Source organism: Poecilia latipinna, unplaced genomic scaffold (assembly GCF_001443285.1).
Source record: "Poecilia latipinna isolate Pla-1442-1.1 unplaced genomic scaffold, P_latipinna-1.0 Scaffold55, whole genome shotgun sequence".
Classification (NCBI taxonomy): Eukaryota; Metazoa; Chordata; class Actinopteri; order Cyprinodontiformes; family Poeciliidae; genus Poecilia; species Poecilia latipinna.
The window spans coordinates 301,393-317,929 of NW_015112671.1; the positions used below are offsets into that span (position 1 = coordinate 301,393).

Below are 16,537 nucleotides of genomic sequence, written 5' to 3' on the forward strand. Positions count from 1 at the left end.
GTCTTTAACACCGCTAGACTTTCATGTTGATCTAAATCTGATTTTAGTTTATTGTTACATACTGAAAAAACCCTTAAGAAACAGAGTTATTCAGTGTCAAAAAATTTATATAAAATTCTGTAAGTATTTTGTCTAAATTTAACCTTTTTTTTGCTCTGGACATGCAAACAAATACGTAACTGGAAACGTCTCAACACTTTTAATGGGATTAATTTCTGGAAAAATTTTTTTCCCATAAATTAAACTTTTTTAGTAAACATCTACCAGCTCAGCTCTGCTGTCTACTTTGTCAATCAATGCTTTGTTAAAGTATATAACCTTTACATCCAGTTACACATAAAGTTATGATTATGCTGCATGCGCTGTACCTATTCATTATTCACAATATGCACAAGGGTTCAGTCCAAAAACGCTTCTCAAAATAGCAGGTTTACTATAAAATAGTTTCATTAAAAATCTCTAAGATAATAAATTAAAAAAAGATGCTTTGAAGCATGCTGTAGCTGAACAGCTGGGCCACAGGTGTTATGCTTTGCTTCATTGTTATTAAAGATATTGTTGGTGCACAGCGATTTAAGCAAGGACAGAGTTTCCGTAGATTCAACCCCATTTTTATGGGGGAGTTATATAATTCAAGAGCACACATTTTCATTTTAGTGGAAATTCACTGCATCTCAGTAAACAGACGAGTAAGGGAGAGGGAGGATAGATGGATATCAATTGTTGCTACAATCGACAGAAGGCACACCCACTAGAAGGAAACAAACGCACCCAATACAGCACTTGCATTCTATTGGCTGAGAGGTTCAAGCAAAAGAAGGTCCAAATGTTCTGAATTTTGGGTTTTCATTAAATGACATGAAATGAAGGATTGAAATATTTCCCTACGTGTGTGAATTAAAATTTTTAAAATGAGATTTTGCCGTCATATTCTAAAGCACATGTGACAAACTCAAGTCCCGTCATAGCTTTCTATGCGGCTCTCTAGATTGTAGACTAAACACTAAATGTGCTTAAATATGATGTTATCAATCAAATCAATGCAGTTTTTATCCGTTTACTGCCAAATTATGTCAATCAGTCCCTCCAGTTTCTTGAGAAATATTGTGAAAATCCCTGCACTTTTTTGTGCCAATACATAACTGGGAGTTTATTACTGAAAAATTGTCAAAAATTTTACTTGTACTAAGCAGTTACCTCAGCCTTAACTGATGTCAGATTATAATCCATGATCTATACAGCGAGTAATAAAAAGTCACATTTACCGTCATAAATAAGAGCAAATATTGCAAATATTTCCACATTAGTACCACAAATTGTACTAATGTATTGCAAATAAATCACAAAAGAATCATAAAGTCATGGAGGGACTGAAAAGATGTTAAATAACATTTAATTTTAAGAATTCAGTGATACTTTATCAGTTTGTGAACAAGTTTTATCAATACATTCTGGCACAACCGGCCCTTTAAGAGCATTCATGATCTGGATTTGGACCAAACTGAAAATGAGTTTGACACTCTGATCTAATGTTTGTTTAGATGTGAATGCCTTATGGTGTGTTTACACCTACAATACCTTAAAAAGCAGCCAAAATATTGATCTTTAGAAAGTGTATGGCATGTCTGTAACTCTAGAAGTGGAAAAAACTACTCCAGCTTTGAAGCATTGCAAGACAGTGTCCATGTGAGTGACGTAGCTTCCACTATTTATCTCTCAAATGGATGTCAGAGCTGCTTTAAACTCTGTTGTACTGTAGAGTTTTAATTAGTTCAAGCAGAAACAGGAGTTTTCTGTCTATATGTCAACATCTTTGCCCTCTTCCTTGGACTTTAGTTCCTTTCCTTCTGGGTTCATGACCCTGAAATGGCTTTGTTTGTTGGTTGTTGTTCTGCAGCCGTGCTGCTCGGTTACCCCATCAACACAGGCCTGGTTAGGTTCAACTCTGACAACGGAGGAATTTAAAAATCGTTTCCCGGGAATATTTTGTCTAAAATATTGTAACATTTATGGTGTGTTTACTGGGTTGCGTAGTTTGACGAGATGTTCCAGGAAGCACATTTTTTCCGATTGTTGATGAAGCGTTCAAACGATGAAGAACAGAACCTCAAAACGTTTCTGTAATTTTTTCTTCAAACTCCTCTGAGCCTAGCAAGTGACCTAAATAATAAGAATACATTGTCCTTCACACACTTTTAAAGGATTTAAATGTATGAATAATTTTTCACTTTTTTCTTAAGAAAATTGTTTTTTCTTAAAGAAATTATTTTTCTCTGACTTTTCAAGGTCAGACATTTGCAATGATTTTTTCTAGAAAAACTCAAAGATTAATCCCCAAATTCATCAGGTTTTATCTAGTAAATTTTAAACTATAAAACCTCAGAAATTTCCAAGTGTTTTTAATTATTCTGAGGAATAAGCATCTGGCTGTAAATGTTAATTTAGGTGGAAACTGTTTTTTTTAATATGTGATTTGATTGTTGTGCTGTTTCTCGCCCTCTCTTAACCTGTACTGTCGGTCTGGAACAAAGTGTTATCCCAATGTGAGTTTTACTGGTTAGATAAATAAATAAAAAAGAATCAAACAAAAAGGAAAAACACATTAAAACTGTTGAGAAAACGTCTCCACTGGAAGGGATGCAGAACCAGAAACTCTGGAATGTAAATGTTTGATCCACTCTGTCAAGGTAACTTTATTAGTACTGACCCTTTGCACACGACGTCGCTCTCTTTGAAACTCTTCCCGCTCCGCCATGACGGACGTCAAAACAACCAATACGCTCCTGTAAAGCCTGTCAAAAACACACATGTGGTAATGTAATATTGCTTTAATTTAGTTGATTTCACTTTAGAAATGCACGGTCAGTCGCACAAACAGACAAGGGAAAGCTAAACTTGTCATTTCATCTTATGACTTTTAAAAGACGCAGCGGTGATGGAGAGCAGCTGTTAATCACAATGACTGGCAGCCCTCGGTGTAACCACGGATTTGCAGCAAACACTTTTTACAGGGTAAGAAGATTAACGGTCATTTATTGCATAAGTAAGTGTGATTAGAAATATCATATATTGCATTATAGCAAATGGTAAACAAATGGTACCCTAACACGTCAGGAGGGACGAGATATGGGTCAGTTTCTAAGCTAGCTATGTCCAACTTTTGCAAATTTCTCCGTCTATGAGCCCCAACCAGGTGTGTTACGCTTACAGACAAATTAACTCGACTTGAACAAGTAGAAGCCATGAATAAACTGGCAAAAACAACTTTGGAAAACAATTTCAGTCGCTCTATTCAATACTCCCGATCCTCACGTCCGACGTCCATCATGGCGCCTGAATGATTAAGTGACGTAGTTGCAAAGGGTCAATAGAAGAAATGTGTGTTGGACAAAGGCCAGAGCTGCAACACGGTAGGAAAACAAAATGAGGAAAAATTAAGTGCAAACTTTTTGCCAAATAGTACTTTTTAATTTTAATAGAGTAAAAATCTGTGGAAGTAGTGCTGCTCTTATTTGAGTACAATTTCTGCATACTGTCTGCCTCTATCGAGAGCAACAAGAAGTTTTTCATCTGACTGCAAGAATTTTAATTTACTTTCCCTCTTTCAGGGGATAGAAACTTTGGCTGTTTTGCAGTTATTCTAGCAAAAAAAAAAAAAAACTTGGATAGCAGGGAAGAAAACAAGCCAGAGCCACCTTTCACTCTCCAGGTTAAAATTATGGTTTTAAAATTGCAGCTAATTGCAGCGTGGTTAACCGGCCAGACAGCTTTACTACTCAAACAGCCAATAACTAAGTAATTAAATCCTGTGAGGCATCTTTGCCTTACTTTTTTTGAATAAATGCCATTTGTGGTATTCTTAGCGAAAGTTAAACTGTGAGAATCTCACAGCAGCTCATGTCAGATATTTTTGTGAATAAAAGGAATCAGGAAGAACATATTTACAGGTGTCAAGATTCAGTTTAAGCCAATGACAGAAAATGAAACTAACTAAACTTGCACTTTTCTTTACAAAAACAATTATTTTGCATTTATCTGTGTTATCAGAAGATAACCTTTCCTCTAAACTACATGTGTCAAACTCGAGGCCCGTGGGCCAAATATGGCCCGCCATAGCTTTTTATGTTTGACACATGTGGGCTAATAGATAAAATACACAAAAGTACACTTCTCAAAGTACACAAAGGAAATTTCAGTGTGTACCCCAGACAGAATAAGCGCTGTGTGCAGGTGGCGTAAGAAGCTTATGCAGGAAGAATTTGCCAAAATCCCCCCAAATAAGAATTGTGCATTTTTGCAGCCCAGTATAAAAATCTGAAGTTGTTATATTTACCAAAAGGGTTTTCCTGAGTCAGACAGGTTTGAGTTTGAACTGCTTAAAAGTTAAACAATATGTAAATGATCAAACATTTTGGTTTAAGTATACAGAAATAGTTTATTTTAAAATATAAGGTAAATCAAAAAGATAAATAAATTACCAATAAATAAATAAAACAGAATAAAAATATCCTTTACTCTCCATAGTGGGGAAAGTCAGATGAAATAGCAGTCACTTTGAGAATGATTATTTTGATACAGAAACTCTAATACCTTAATAAAATTTTCGAAACCAAAATTTGATTTATCACCAAGCCGTAAGAAGACAAAAGAGATGAAGAAAGGTTAAATATCACAAAATTAAGTACTTCCAGAGCTTTGATTAATAACATAAAGACATGTCAAGTAGAACCTTTAATAAAACATTAAATCTTAAATATTTATTCAGTCTAAAAACATTTGACATTTCATCAAATCCATCGAGTTACTAAAAGCAAAACTTTAAAAACCAAACAGTCAGTGCTGAACCTCAACAAACTTGAAAAAGTCGCGTCGTTTTCTGTAATCAAGAAAAAGACAAATGGTTCAAAACAAACAAAACTAATCTGAATCTAAAGATCAAAATCAAGCCCATACTTTCTATTTCCAATCACTGGTTATTAAAAACCCAAACCAGAAGTCATCTGCCCGGTTTTTGAGAGCCACTACAACGCAGATTATAAATGCATTTCTGTTAAAAGGCACCTGAAAGGCTTAATTAGTTGCTTGGTTTTTGATATAAAGCTCTGCAGAGGCCTAATGAAGCATTAATTTGATTCAGGTGGATCAGAAGCTGCTGAGAACTGCAGCTTAAACTGAATGGGAGGCAAATGAATCGTTTTCTGTAAGCCTGGTTGTTAGCCAGCACAAATGCTTCTGTTTGACTTTCAGTGTTCACTCAGAGACACAGACGTATTAAAGATTAGCTCCATAAAATGTTTTACAAAAGGCAGAATCTACCTTTTTGTATCTGAATAATTCTCATAGAGACTAAAAACAACACATTTTGGAAGAGGCAGTCTGCTTCAACCGGGTATTTTACGCTAAAGCCAGGGGATAAAACGTCAAACATGGACCTGCAAACGAAAAGGCTTTGAATAAACACTGAAATGAATGTCTGCGTGACAGAAATGCTAACATCTGCTTTGTCAGACAGATTTAGTAAACAAAGGATTTGTCGTTCGGAGACCAAACCCTCTGAAAGGGGGTTCTCGGCCTAAAAAACCGGGCCTCTTATAAGCCTTTTGTAAAGTCACTGAGCTCCAGAGCAGGTAACTGCTAATTTATCAGTGAATCTTCACATGAACAAACATAACAAGATGCTCAACCAACTGAAAAAACATTACAAAGATTTAAACAAAGCATCTCTGTGAAGGTTTGTTAGCATGCGTAGCCTCCATATTTTTGTTGGTTCTGCCAACAAAACATGCATCAAAACATCGTTTATCCATCCACAAACACCTTTATTACCGATCCATCATGTTTTTTTCCTATTCCCTCTCTGTATGTTAGTTTTTACAAACCCCCCTTTGGGGACATGGTAAAAAAAAATTGTTCTTTTGCGTTCTATCGCAATAATGTACTGATTAGTCCATGCCACATGAACTTTAAGTCTGTCTTATGGTGGCCACTATACTTTCTACAATAATAAGGTTTTTGATAGGTTTTTCCATCTCATTTGTGAGAAATCTGAAGGTTTATATTTTTTTCTTTAGGATATAAATGCACCACAAGCCTATGTGCAAAGTGCAAAAGCACAATAGACCAAACATGGGGTTTCCATCTCTTTCTAAGATGTAAACAAACTTTCTGTAAGATGGAAAGAAACATACAAACTATTACTGAGTTATTTTCATGGGATACTAAAGCTATATCTGAGTTTTTGATTGTTTTGTTTGTATTGGTAGTCCGAATGGCTACGAATGGTCAACCTTACACAAACAAACATTTGGTGAATAAATCGATCTTTAATCTGTTTTTGCACCAAAGAGTTAAGAATATATAAACATGTTTTTACTCAGGCGCTTTAAATGTTTATATATTTGAAATTTCAAATTGACATTTGTGACAGTATACATAAATCAATGGGTGCGTCCACACTGCAGCCTGAAGTGACCCAATTCTGATTTTTTTGACGTAATGCGACCTGTATCCGATCTTTTCATGGCAGTGTGAACAGCACAGGTCGGATTCTTTTTCGAATGTGACCCATATCCGATACGTATCCGATTCAAATGCGACCTAACGTCCAGGTCGCATTCATCCGAACTGAACGTCACTGTTTCTCAACAAATCTCACTGTTCTGCGTCCTGATATGCGCAAGTGGGAAGAAAAACAACAACCATGACGGACTATATGAGGATTAAGTTGTTAATATGCTGCTCCGGTTAGACAACAACTTCAAATATGTAGGCTAAGCTCCACCGTTAGCCTCCACTGAGCACTTCTTCTTTTTATGGCGGTTGGCAGAACACTGAGAACGCTGACGCTATTGCGCCCTCTACTGCGCATGCGGGACACTTTCAGGTCGTTTGCCCGTTCACACTGCAGAACGCGTACAGGTCGCATTTACTGGCAGTGTGAACGGCCCCGGCAAAAAATCGGAATTGAGTCACTTCAGGCTGCAGTGTGAACGCACCCAAAAGTATTGCGAGGAAACGCAAAGAAAACACTATATTTGTCACTTAAATTGAAATGTGAAAAAAGTTGATAAAGAGCGTGAATAATTTCGTAAAGTACTGTGTGCTACATTACCAGAATAAATCTGGTTTCTTTGCTTGGATTTATGTGAATGAATGCAGGTGTTCACTGATAATTCATTACAAACTCATAATAGTGCACTAAATCTCACACGTGAGAAAAGTAACGTAAGGAAAACAAATATCTAATACAGCACAAAATAATCTGAACAGCTGCAGGTTAAAAACATAATGTTCCCTTCAGACGGAGGATCAGGTGCTGCTGCCAAAGCATTAACCATCAAAGCAGAGCATGGCTAACGACAGCAGGCTCAGACAGAATGAATAAATGAAGCACGTTAAATATCTTTCAGCTTACACCTTCTGAGATACCAGAAGGTGTAAGGTATCTCACCTTACACCTCAGCTCTTTAAAAGCTTCCCTGAGTTTTCAAAGAGCCTGTACCTGCAAGCACTGCACACATAACTCTTATTAAGACGCTGGTTTTATATGTATTTTTAACTGTGCGTGTCACTGCCAACATTCTATCCACGCCCAACTCCAACCAACTGACAACATTCATCTAATCGTGTTGCTTTATTTGGCTCAGCAAGTCTGGACTGATTCACTTCTGCTCATCCTTGTGCTTTTTTAACATATATTAATAAAAAACTTAGAAATTTGGGGAAAATGGCAGCACAGAAAACTAGTCGAAGTGAAGAGAAAAACAGGAAAACATCGACACCTCTGAACATCAAAGTTTCAGCGCAGTGTTTGGGCGTTGGGCAGTCGTTCATTCAGCGGCTCGTCGTGTTTTTGAGTTAAAGTTGACAGAAAAATTTTTTAATATCGCTTGATATTTATTATTAAACTCTGCCATTGTCATTTTCTGCACCTCCTATTTTTAGTCGTAGATTGGTGATGGATTTTTCCTGTCTTTTTTTGGTAAGTTTTTAAAATTAACTCCCTTCAAAACACGAAAATGACATTTATCTTTTTTGTATTAGAACAGCTGTAGCAACCATACATGACTCAGATTTTAGGCATTTTGAAGCTGGATCAACGGGCTGCATTTACTTCCTGACCCCCATCTGCCACATCATCTAAAACCCACCAATAGTTGTTGAATTGTTGCTTTTACAGATTAGTTTTGTGTGTGGCTGGCAAAACTGAACACAACTGTATAACAAATGTGGTTAATCACAGTTTAATCATCGTTCAACCACAGGAAAAAGTGGATTTAGATTTTGGTTTTTTGCTCAACAAATTAACTCAACATTTGAAAACAATTTTTTTTTATCTGCCGTTTAGTTTATAAATTTGACAAAGCAGTAAAAGACATGGTGTTTAGAAGGGAATATTTATGTGCATCGCCAAGGTATGTCAAGAATGTTGACGCAGACGGTGACCTACTCTATTTTATGGTCTCAAAAATGTTGTAGACTATGTCTGTTGCTCTTCTCGCTAAAGTCAATACAGTTTGTTTGTTTCTGGCAATGTGGAGCCACAAAAGGCCGTCCACTCTGACGTTTTCCTAGAGTTATGTCTGCGAGAACAAAAACTAAACTCTTTAAACTTCCAAACATGATTTGTTTTATGACGTCCAAACATGTGAGGCTTTTGGGAGAGTAAAACCAGGAAAGAAATCGAATATTCAAATAACTTCCTGCATCAATTAGAGCGAATCCAGACCAGTGCAGTTTCATTAACATCTATTAAAACAACCTCAACTCAATCAACCTGCCTTTGATGTTCTCTGATCTGACTTCAATATTATCCAGTTACATTTAATTGGGTCAACAGAACAGCAACAAATTTGAATGTAGATTTAGGAATGCGTTTCTTAAACTGGGAGGATTATTTTTGGCTTCAGGAGCTTTATTTGTTCTTCTTTGGTTGTATTGTAGCACACTCTCTAGACGAAAAAAATTGCTCAAAAAGGAAAGATTTGTTTCCAAAGCTGAAACAGATCCAGAAAAATATGACCAACAAAGGCAAAAAAAAAAAAAAAAATTACGAGCCAATTGTTCGGCTATTAAGTTCAAAGGCAGTGAATAAGCAACAACTGGAAAACAAAAGCTGAGACAGGAATAGCCTTCAGTTAGCTGCTTAGCCTCCGCTTTAGCATAACTCATGTTGCCTAGCAACCATGACAGTGCAAAGCGGGAAAAAAAAAGAACAAAGCCGAAGTTTGTTTTTTAGTCATGTATTCCTCCTGATTTCTGTATTATTTCTGTATGTTGTATAACAGTAATAATGGCTGTTCCATAATAAAAAAGAAATCTGTTAGTTTGATTCTAAAATGTTCAAATTATTCATTTACAAATTTAATACTCTCCAGCTCTCAGATAAGACATTACAGTTTAATAAATCTTACTACGTTTGAAGGCTTAACTTTAATCAGTCAAACCGATTTGCTCAGGAATAAACTAAATACTTAAGTAAACCAAACATTTTGCAACTAGATATTACCTGAGTAAATAATATTGATATTTAACTTCCACTCATCACGGAAAGCTAGCAGGAGTTTTTATAACAATGTGCCGAGAGTCCGAACCTGGACTGTCTGGCCAGCGGGCGGCTGGTGAGGGGAGCTGCCTGTTAATGCAGCGGGAGCACACATCTCCGAAAATGTCAGCAATATTGCAATTAGGTGATGTATTGATGAACCAAGCAGATATCTGAGACTTACACAGCTACATTCTCGCCTAAAAACGTTGTAAAAATTATCTGGTGTCACTATTAGTGTAGTGTAGCAAAAATAATTTGCCGCTCTTCACCGCCATTGCCACTTCGCTTGGACGCCCACATGCAATGAATTATGGGATATGGTGGGCTGTGAAGGATAAACCGGACCCATCCTTCAAATATGGGGAAAAGAAGTACCCATTTGGAGGAGTCTTTGAATTCGGTGTGACGTAATCGACGTAGGAATCTGGCCTTCGAAGGATGCAGCTACTGAATTTGTGCACGGCTATAAATAAAGAATGCTAAGCTAATGTCCTGAGCCAGTACTGAACTGGTTGCCATGGAGACTCATGAGTACCGCAGTTGCTGCTCTTGGAAAACTGACACTGGCAAAATATGTGGCAGGAGATACTTAATGTTATTGATATTTGGAAATTGCTAATTTCTAACTAACAGTTTCATACCATGTGGCTATTTTAAAAAAACAACTGCCTTATTTCTACGTTTTATGCACAAATTGGGATCTTCAATGTCACATTTTTTGTTTTCTGCTGTAAAATGTAATAAATACACTCTATGCAAGACCAATATCCCACTCAGTCTAAACTAAAAGTTTTAATTTCAAGACTGCTGCTGGTGTAACTCCGCAGTTAGCAGCAAACGGCTGTTGAACAGCTTTTTGTGATAATTGACCAAATTTGGGGAAAACATTTTACTGAAAGCCCCATAAGAATTAATTTTGCAGTTACTCGCACAGCCACTATTAGATGATTCAGAACATCCGAGCATATTTTTCTGCATCAACGTAGCATTCCTACGCATTGTTAGATATTTAGATTTCACTGAGCAACCAGAATCACTGTTGCTGCCAGCATCATTTCCTGAGTGGCTAATGATCCTGACCTAATTTATTTTAATTAGTGGGAGAAAAGAGAGGGTGGGAACTCGTCTGAAAATGGTGCTGAAAAGAGATTTTGCGGTACAGAGAATATCATGTCTTGTTGTATTTGTCATAAATAGTCTAAAAACAAAGGTCATCTTTTTATTTGGATGTATTCGAAGATTCTTACTTAAAAACAAGTTCAACTACGCAGAGAAGAATTTACTTACTGTTTCACTGAAACACAAATGTGTTTCAAGTTATTTGAGTAATACAGAAGTAACGTGTCAAACTCGATCCCTGGGGGTCAAATCTGGTCCGTCGTAGCTTTTTATGTGGCTCTCTTGATTTATCAATCAAATCAATGCAGTTTTTATCTGTTTAGTGCCAAATTATATCTCTGTCCCTCCAGTTTCTTGAGAATTATTGTGGAAATTCACACAAAATCAACAAATGTGTAATACATAATTGGGAGTTTATTGCAGATTTTTCTCAAAAATTGTCAAAAACTGTCTTACTTGTACTAAACAGCTACCTCAGCTTTAATTGATGTCAGATTATAATCCATGACCTATACAGAGAATAATAAGAAGTCACATTTCTCGTCATAAATAAGTGCAAATATTTCCAGATTAGTATCACAAAAACTTAGATTTTATTCCAAAAAAACACAAAGAATGTTCAATAATATTATTTAATTTTAAGGATTCATTGATATTTTAGCAGTTTGTGATCAGGTTTTATCAATACATTCTAGTACAACCGGCCCTTTAAGAGCATTCATGATCTGGATTTGGCCCAAAACCAAAATGAGTTTGACACCGCTGCAGTCATATGACCTCGAGTGGAAACCAGTCAGTGCCAGATAAATAATTTTAAATGTGCAGTATGCTAAACATCTAGCGCTGTTATGGCATATTTGAGGTTTGACAAAATCAAAAATCCGGGAATAAAAAGATGCAAAACAGGTGAAAACAGGAATTTAACTAGACATAAACTAAGCGCCAAACTGTCATAGCTGCTCAGCTTGTTCAGCTGGTTTAGCTTTTGCTTCTGTGTTTGGTTCAAGTCAGGCAGGAATTAAAATATTTATTTTATTTCAAATCATGTTAGAGCTTTTTTGTTTCCAATTATGCATTCTTATTCTCATTCAAATGGAGAAATTTTGTTTTTGCAAAAAGAAAATGAAGCCCAGGTTTGAGATTCTTTTTAAACCGGGTCCAAAACGTGACGGAAACAGACGCATGTGCAACATGGATCCTCGTTTATGCCGCACGCTCATATGGATACTGTAATTGATTTGTCAGCACATGTGGTCAAAGGTTTGGCCGTTATCAGAAACTGATTGGTGTGATGAAAATGAGAGATGATGAAATTTAGGTCAGTTCTTTTTCTTTGAGCTCATCTGGAAAGAATAACTTTGGTCTTTTTTAATGATTTAAGCAGTTTTCAAAAATATTTTCAGGGTGAAAAAAAAGCCCAAGTACAGGCTGCAAGCAAATGTCTCTGTTTTTACATCATGAATTCAAGTGGAACATTTAGAAAGTGCAGCCACAGTGAACATCAGAAGCTTAGATATAGGAGATTATTCAAGACTTCAGTAAAAGTTTGAAGGTAATGTGGTTACGCTATTAGAATTTGGTTAAATGTCCAATATCATGCAAAAAAAAACAAGGTCACGGCTGGAGTTTTGACCTCTAACAACTCATTTAAATTTTGACAAAAGACAACTTCTCATCTACTCCAGGAAATTCACAAAATCTTACCAAGTATTTTGGTCTAATTTTAGTGCAATTATCAGAAGACCAAACAAATTTGCAAGTAACTTTTCAGCAAGATAAAAGAACGTCAAGGCAATAAATCCTTAAAATTGATGAACAAAACATTTTTAAAGGATTGTATCTACCTGATTATTCTACTAATAACTAGAACTCTTCTGTTAATATTAAAGAATTATTACCTTAAAACAAGCTCATATTTCTTACTGAAACGTTATTGTAAATTTGTTTTGTGTTATTCAAGTTTACTAAGATATTTGCACTTGAAACTAACCGAAAAATACTTGGTAAGATTTAGTTTTTTGCAGTGAAACATTTTATTTCTGTGTTTTTTTTAAATAACAGATAAGAATATCAGAACTGCATGCTGTTATTATATCGAAAGCCAAACATATGAATAGTCGTTGTGAACGGACCAAAGAGTAACTTGCACCTCCAGACTTGCAGGCTGCAGAGCCCTGAAGTCATTGTTTATTAAAATTTTTAAACAGTTGGAAAAAGTCCTTCTTTCTTTTGCTTCCAGTTTGTGCAACATCAAATCTGCAGTCTGTACTTTTTTTTTTTGAACAGCTAAGATTAGAGCTTTGAAGAGGACATTCCAGATAATGTTCTCTATTTAGAGAACAGCTTTATGTTTGTTTTCATTCTGTCCATGTCTGTATTTCTTTCTCTGCTCCATTTTTGCTAATTTTTTTGTTAAAACAAACTCTCCTTTTTTTTTTATTAAGGATGATATGAAATGTTAATAGATTTAGTGTAAATATGAGCAACTGACAAAAAAAGGTCATCTAATCAGTGATAAACTGCAAGGAGGGACTCTAGAGTAAAACAGAAACACACTAAAGTTGATAGGTTTTACTGGATGTTCCTCCATCAGCCCAGTTCCTCTGGAATTCATCCCAGTCAACAAGCAAATTACTCCACCTGCTATCACTTCCTCTTAGCTTGAAAACAGCCAATCAGGCACTAGTGCTTTTCCAGTGAATTCTCATCTTTACTCATCCTCTTTTTGACACCAGGTGATGACTTACAGCAGGAAGGCAGGTGTGTCAAACGATCAAGAATCAGAAAGAAGCCTGAGGCCGGGTCACGACCTGTCAGGAAGCAGAACCTCCGCAGCAACAACAAGGAAGAGAGCAGGGTGGAGGTCACAGAAAATTTTCTTCAGCTGTCATAAAATGTAGCTCATCAATTTCCTGTGCGTAAATTTGAATGCTGGAATAACGTGTAGATACTTGTACTTCACTGTTTTTTTTCCTTTCTTCTTGTTTATACCTTTCCTCTTTGACCTATTTCTTGAGGTCAAAGGACTCAGGAATTTCAAGTTTAATCTCAGACAGTTTTGGAAATTTCTGAGTTTCGGAAGTTAACTTTCGCAGCTCAGAATTTCCAGTTTTTTCTAGAAAATGTCTGATATTAATCTTAAAATTTCTGGGTAGTTTTCTAGAAAATTTACAGTTTTTCAATCTCATGCATTTTCAAGTTTTTTTCTAGAGAGTTTCTGTGTTTTTTATAGCAAAATTTTGACTTTTCAGTCTCAGAAATGTAATTTTTTTGTTGTTGTTTTTCTTTAAAGAAAATTGCTATTAAATAAAAAAAATTTTGGTGGATATTTACTCCCTTTTTCTGCCTAAAATGTGTTGTTACTTTTTGCTCATTTTCATTCATGCTTCTTTTTTATTGTTATTTTTCTTTGCTATTTAAAGCACAATTTGTGTTCTAATTTACTTAATGGTCTCAGCGTTTCTTTTTAAAACTGTTCACCTTTTGACCGCCTCTGAAGACAGTTTGCATTCAGTTTGTCATCTGGATAGATTTAATACCGTTTATGCTGTTTATAATCTATTTATATAGAGACAATGTACAACATTTCATTAACCTTTTAAAATGAGAGATACAGAGATACCAGATTATAACAAAAAAAACATGGTAATTTCCACCTGCAGGTTTACAGACCAAAAAGCTGATATCTGCAGAAGCTCAGATTAAGAAATAAACCAGATTCAAATCGCCCCTTTTGCTTAACACTTATCCATTGTGATAAATCTTTCGTATTACAAAGCAGGCCAGTTAACTATCAAGATACCTGTATGAGTAAAACTTTCTCCTCCACAGGCTGAAACAAGCGCCTTCAATGAAGGGTGCTGATCCCAGACAGACTCTTTGGCACCAAAGAAGTCAGGTTGACTTTGACCTCAGGACCCCTCAGGGTACCGCTCCATCCTAGGACATCTGAACCAGGCTTCAGCATCATCCAGTTCCTCCATCTCTATTAAAGCACAAAGCTCTCAGCATATTACAGCACACCTAGATGTATGGGTCTTACAAATCAACTCAAAGAACTTCACTTTCTGAATACCTATCTGTCAATGCTCAGGAGAAGTGGTGCTCATCCTTTTCTTGTTCTTTATATTCTTTAATCCTTTTTATCTGTCACTTTCTTCTAAATATCTTAAACATATTTATTCAATTTAAATTTGGTTGTCATATTAAGGAGAATGCCTTATTGACCTTTTGCAGCTACATCACTAAATCATTGGAGGCGCCATGATGGACATCGAAAGTGAAGGGCGGGAGTAGCACACCTGGTTGAGGCTCATAGACGGTGATATTTACAAACGTTGTGACGTGTTGATCAAATTACCGACTTTGCCTGAATTCACACCACATGATTTATGTCACTATGTCATAAAAAGCGCTTCCCCTTAAACCGGAGCAGGATAAAAAACATACAAAAGACGAGATGCTAACTAGCGTTTTACCAAACATGCTAGGCTACATGACGGTGCGGCGTTGTCTCCATGGTTACTAATGGTTATCTTCTCCCTAATGCGATGATATCTTTCTAATCACACTTACTTATATAGTATATGAACGTTAATCTTGTTACCTTATAAAAAAGTGTTTGCTGCAAATCCGCGGTTACACTGAAGGCTGCCAATCACGGTTAACGGCTGCTATCCATCGCCACTGCGTCTTTCCTCATTAAAAGATATTAAAATAAAATGACAAGTTTAGTTTGTCTGTTTTGTACAGCCGACCGCGCAGCACCCTGTGATCATTTTAACTGCGAAATCAGCTAAATAAAAGCGATATTAGGTTACAGACGCCTGTTTTTAGACTAGCTTTAAAGGATCGTATTGTTTTTTCTCTCTCTTTTTTTGACGTCCGTCATGGCGAAGTTGGCGGAGTTATGAAGAGTGTGACGTCACGTTCTGGGCTTTCAAATAAGTCTTGGTTTGAGTTTGCTAAATGTCTTTTGTTATTCTAGTCCAGTGTTTTAATTCATGCTTTTTAAGTGTTATGTATTAAGGTTTCCTTAGAAATCTGTATTTTTTTTTTTATTTCCCTAAGGGATAAATGTTTTGAGTCACCTAATCAAATCTCCTCAGGCATTAGGAATATTGGTCATTCCAATAACAAGGAGACCAAAAACGTTTGACCCAATAAACTACATAAAACACAACTCCATTGCTCAAAATGAGCCTAAAATATTAGAAGAACCTGTTGATTTGGAACAGCTTTAACTGAAGAAAACTGTTGGATACTTGTGTGAAATTTGTCCTTTCACCACAAAATAAGGATAAAATATTACACATCTAACATTCTGTTCAGTAGAGTATTTAATATGCACCAACATATCGATGAACTCATAAATTGAAAACAGGAGTTCAGGTGTTCTGCAGCTCCACCTTGAAAAGCCTCAGGCATTTCTGCTGTGAACTCACGTCGGCGCCTAGTGGTGGGAGCTGGAACTGCAACTAGGCAATCCCAGAAACTGAAGCTCCCCGGTCCATTAGAGAACATAATACCAAAGTAAAATAGAAAAAAAAAATACCCAAAATACATACCAAATCTGTTTGAACAAAGGTAGAAGTTTGACAAAATATATTTATTTGAGATATCTATCTATTGAATCTGATTCTGTTCAACTCATTGCGTACTCTGGTTGATTTTTAGAAGCTTAATTTCTAATATTAGTGAAAATATGAGTTCTGAAATATTCTGAGACATTCTCAGAGAGGTGAAAATGCCCCAGAGATGTGATGGATGGGCGCTGGGAGAGGAAACTCAGCACCATTAAGGGTCTGATTGAGGCGCACAGACGCAGGTCCCTCGTCCGGTCCCCCTCCTCTCTCCCTCCCTCGTCCCTTT

The 16,537-nt window shown here is 36.3% G+C and overlaps 1 long non-coding RNA gene across 1 annotated transcript; it reads left to right on the forward strand.

Moving 5' to 3' along the window:
- Positions 1–2,851: 2,851 nt before the first annotated feature.
- LOC106960800 (uncharacterized) lies at positions 2,852–14,729 on the forward strand. Its single transcript, XR_001427652.1, has 3 exons — positions 2,852–3,012; positions 13,402–13,580; positions 14,498–14,729. It is a non-coding gene; the product is annotated as an uncharacterized LOC106960800 (long non-coding RNA).
- Positions 14,730–16,537: the final 1,808 nt, after the last annotated feature.